Source organism: Tachyglossus aculeatus, chromosome X1 (assembly GCF_015852505.1).
Source record: "Tachyglossus aculeatus isolate mTacAcu1 chromosome X1, mTacAcu1.pri, whole genome shotgun sequence".
Classification (NCBI taxonomy): domain Eukaryota; kingdom Metazoa; phylum Chordata; class Mammalia; order Monotremata; family Tachyglossidae; genus Tachyglossus; species Tachyglossus aculeatus.
Genome location: NC_052101.1, coordinates 109,309,516 through 109,314,584, shown reverse-complemented (window position 1 = coordinate 109,314,584; position 5,069 = coordinate 109,309,516). Strand labels below are relative to the sequence as shown.

Below are 5,069 nucleotides of genomic sequence, written 5' to 3'. Positions count from 1 at the left end.
TAAATGCCATCATAATTATCAGGGAAGCAGCGTGTCTCAGTGCAAAGAGCATGGGCTTTGGAGTCAGAGGTCAGGGGTTCAAATCCCGGCTCCGCCACTTGTCAGCTGTGTGACTTTGGGCAAGTCACTTAACTTCTCTGGGCCTCAGTTCCCTCATCTGTAAAATGGGGATTAAGCCTGTGAGCCCCACGTGGGACAACCTGATTACCTTGTATCTACCCCAGCGCTTAGAACAGTGCTTGGCACATAGTAAGCACTTAACAAATACCAACATTATTATTATTATTATTCTCCCATGCACTTAGTACAGTGCTCTGCACACAGTGCTCAATAAATACTATTGAAAAGCAGCATGACATAGGGGATAGAGCATGGGCCTGGGATGCCACTTGTCCGCTGTGTGACCTTGGGCAAGTCGCTTCACTTCTCTGTGCCTCGGTTACCTCATCTGTAAAATGGGGATTGAGATTGCGAGCCCCACGTGGGCCAAGGGACTATGTCCAACCCGATTTGCTTGAATCCATCCCAGTACTTAGTACAGTGCCTGGCACTTAGTAAGTGCTCAACAAATACCATAATTATTATTATTATTGATTGATTGATTTGGGAACGTAAAAAAGGTACTGGTAAACTATGGTCCACAGGAATACAGATGACTGCCTTTCCGAAAGGAGCCAAAGAAAAACTTCAGAAGTAAGTACTTTATAACAGAGTGTCTACACATTACTTGTTTTTTGAAAAGCCAACATGATACTTCCCCTCGGGGTTGCACCTGGAGGGTTCCCAGTACTCTACCAGTCTCGGCTATGGGAGGGAGAGTCAAGCAGAGGCCTATCTGTTCCATTCTTACCTTGGGCAGTGGCTAGCGAGTGGAAGGCAATCTGCTACAAGTCAAAACTCACCTGTGCTGGGCAGCAGCATGGGAGAGAGTCGAGGGTGGAGACCCAAGATTCCTGCATGGAAGGAGGAAATGGTAAACCACTTCCAGATTTTTACCAAGAAAACCCTACGGAGACGCTACCAGAACAATTGCAGATGGAGAGGGGGACGTTCTGGGAGAGATGTGTCCGTGGCGTCACTATGGGTTGGGAACGACTCAAAGGCGTAAGACAAGAACGTGAAACTGGGATTTATTAAGAGGAATGAGTTTGGAAGAGCCAGGAAGAAATTCTTCAACAGTATACGATGTGCCAAGCCTCATAGTAGGTTACACTGATTAAGCCATTAATGGTGCTGTCTAGTTTTTGTCACTGCAATTAAAAACGACTCTTTCATGTCCCTTCCTTCAAAGTCTTTCTAAAAATGAGCTTACTTGTACTTCCCAAGCGCTTAGTACAGTGCTCTGCACACAGTAAGCGCTCAATAAATACGATTGATGATGATGAGTCCATTCCCCAAGGAACTACCACAATAACACTATCACTGCTCTGGTCTCAACACTCAAATTGTATTTATTGAATGCCTACTGTGTGCAGAGTATGTTCCCAAATACTTAGGAGAGCATTGAGTTAGAAGGCATGATCCCCTCCTACAAGGATCTTTATAATCAATCTGTCTATCTCATTTACTGTGCGCTTCTGCCATGTGCAGAGCACTGTCCTAAGCTCTTTGGAGAGTACAACACAGTCCTGAAACAAGCAAAAAAAAATTATTTAAGGGTGGAAATAGCTCTACGATGAAAGATGAAAAGATTCGGTGGTGTTTAGCCTAGAGAAGAGAAGTTTAAGTGATTTCTTCAATTATATTTTCTACTTTAGCTCTAAAGACCAAACAAGAACATGGGCTTATATTTAAGTGAGATCATTTGATTCAGCATCTCCCAAGGGATATTCTGGAATCTTCACCCTTAAAAGAATAGACAGTCATCATTCATGGAAGGTTAAGGCATTCATCTTCCCAAAGGCAGGGGTTTGAACTTGATGATTTACTGAAGCCTGCCCAAGTTTATAATTCTGTGACTCTATTTTCTTTGGTTTTCCCTTGTTTTTCTGTTTTTACTCTTGCCAGTTATTTCATAATGGGGGAAAGAAGGTATATATATTCATTCATTCATTCATTCATTGTCGTATTTATTGAGTGCTTACTGTGTGCAGAGCACTGTACTAAGCGCTTGGGAAGTACAAGTTGGCAACATATAGAGACAGTCCCTACCCAACAGTGGGCTCACAGTCTAGAAGGGGGAGACAGACAACAAAACTAAGCATATAAACCAAATAAAATAAATAGAATAAATATGTACAAGTAAAATAAATAGAGTAATAAATATGTACAAACATAAATACATATATACAGGTGCTGTGGGGAGGGGAAGGAGATAAGGCGGGGGGATGGGGAGGGGGAGAAGGGGGAGAGGAAGAGGGGGCTCAGTCTGGGAAGGCCTCCTGGAGGAGGTGAGCTCTCAGTAGGGCTTTGAAGGGAGGAAGAGAGCTAGCTTGGCGGATGTGCGGAGGGAGGGCATTCCAGGCCAGGGGGAGGACGTGGGCCGGGGGTCGACGGCGGAACAGGCGAGAACGAGGCACAGGGAGGAGATTAGCGGCAGAGGAGCAGAGGGTGTGGACTGGGCTGTAGAAGGAGAGAAGAGAGGTGAGGTAGGAGGGGGCGAGGTGATGGACAGCCTTGAAGCCGAGGGTGAGGAGTTTTTGCCTGATATATATTCATTCATTCATTCAATCAATCATATTTATTGAGCGCTTACTGTGTGCAGAGCACTGTACTAAGCACTTGGGAAGTACAAGTTGGCAACATATAGAGATGGTCCCTACCCAACAACGGGCTCCCAGTCGAGAAGGGGGGAGACAGACAACAAAACAAAACATGGGGACAGGTGTCAAGTCATCAGAATAAATAGAAATAAAGCTAGATGCACATCCTTAAGAAAATAAATAGAATAGTAAATATGTACAAGTAAAATAAATAGAGTAATACATCTATACAAACATATATACAGGTGCTGTGGGGAGGGGAAGGATACGTGTGTGTGTGTATGTGTGTACAAAAACTGGAAAAAATGAAGTATCTGTTCTCTTTTCAATTCACATTCCTTCCATTAGGGAGCTCATCAATTACCACCTCTCTGCCGGTGATTCCCATACCTACTTCACTAGGCCTGACCTCTCTCCTTCCCTGCAATACCATGTTTCCTCCTGCCCCTGGGATGTCTCTACATAGGTGTGCTCCTGGCACCTCAAGCTCAAGGTGTCTCACACTGAACTCTTCATCTTTCTCTCCAAATCCTTTCCTCCACCTAACTTTCACTTCACAATTGACACCATTACCAGCCTCCGGACAAAACTATCTCTCCTCCCTTATTGACACCCATGCTCATCATCCCCGTCAGCTCTTCCATACATTCAACTCCCTTCTCAGGCCCCCGGTTCCTCCCCCTCCTCCTTCCCTCACCCCCAACGATCTGGCCTCCTACTTCATTAATAAAATTAAATCCATCAGGTCCGACCTCCCCAAAGTCACTCCCCCACCTTCTCCAACCCCCCGGCTCTCAACACTCTCTGCTACTCTCCCATCCTTCCCAGCAGTATCCTCAGAGGAGCTCTCCTCCCTCCTCTCAAGTGGTACTCCGGCCACCTGTGCTTCTGACCCCATTCCCTCTCATCTCATGAAATCTCTCGTTCCATCCCTTCTCCCCTCCTTAACTTCCATCTTCAACCGCTCACTCTCCACTGGTTCCTTCCCCTCTGCCTTCAAACGTGCCCATGTCTCTCCCATCCTAAAAAAACCCTCTCTTGACCCCACCTCACCTTCTAGTTATCGCCCCATATCCCTCCTACCATTCCTTTCCAAACTCCTTGAACGAGTTGTCTACACGCGCTGCCTCGAATTCCTCAACACCAACTCTCTCCTCGACCCCCTCCAGTCTGGCTTCCGTCCCCTACATTCCACGGAAACTGCCCTCTCAAAGGTCACCAATGACCTCCTGCTTGCCAAATCCAACGGCTCCTACTCTATCCTAATCCTCCTCGACCTCTCGGCTGCCTTCGACACTGTGGACCACCCCCTTCTCCTCAACACGCTATCCGACCCTGGCTTCACAGACTCCGTCCTCTCCTGGTTCTCCTCTTATCTCTCCGGTCGTTCATTCTCAGTCTCTTTTGCAGGCTCGTCCTCCCCCTCCCAACCCCTTACTGTGGGGGTTCCCCAAGGTTCAGTTCTTGGTCCCCTTCTGTTCTCGATCTACACTCTTTCCCTTGGTGACCTCATTCACTCCCACAGCTTCAACTATCATCTCTACGCTGATGACACCCAAATCTACATCTCTGCCCCTGCTCTCTCCCCCTCCCTCCAGGCTTGCATCTCCTCCCGCCTTCAGGACATCTCCATCTGGATATCTGTCCGCCACCTAAAACTCAACATGTCCAAGACTGAACTCCTTGTCTTCCCTCCCAAACCCTGCCCTCTCCCTGACTTTTCCATCACTGTTGACGGCACTACCATACCTTCCCGTCTCACAAGCCCGCAACCTTGGTGTCATCCTCGACTCCGCTCTCTTGTTCACCCCTCACATCCAAGCCGTCACCAAAACTGGCCGGTCTCAGCTCCGCAACATTTCCAAGATCCGCCCTTTCCTCTCCATCCAAACCGCTACCCTGCTCGTTCAAGCTCTCATCCTATCCCATCTGGACTACTGTATCAGCCTCCTTTCCGATCTCCCATCCTCGTGTCTCTCCCCACTTCAATCCTTACTTCATGCTGCTGCCCGGATTGTCTTTGTCCAGAAACGCTCTGGGCATGTTACTCCCCTCCTCAAAAATCTCCATTGGCTACCAATCAATCTGCACATCAGGCAGAAACTCCTCACCCTCGGCTTCAAGGCTGTCCATCACTCGCCCCCTCCTACCTCACCTCCCTTCTCTTCTTCTACAGCCCAGCCCGCACCCTCCGCTCCTCTGCCACTAATCTCTTCACCGTGCCTCGTTCTCGCCTGTCCCACTGTCGACCCCCGGCCCACGTCATCCCCCTGGCCTGGAATGCCCTCCCTCCCCACATCCGCCAAGCTAGCTCTCTTCCTCCCTTCAAGGCCCTACTGAGAGCTCACCTCCTCCAGGAGGCCTTCC

The 5,069-nt window shown here is 48.3% G+C and overlaps 1 non-coding gene across 1 annotated transcript; it reads left to right on the top strand.

The window, feature by feature from the left end:
* Nucleotides 1-754: 754 nt before the first annotated feature.
* LOC119920136 lies at nucleotides 755-892 on the top strand. Its single transcript, XR_005447901.1, has one exon. It is a non-coding gene; the product is annotated as a small nucleolar RNA SNORA7 (small nucleolar RNA).
* Nucleotides 893-5,069: the final 4,177 nt, after the last annotated feature.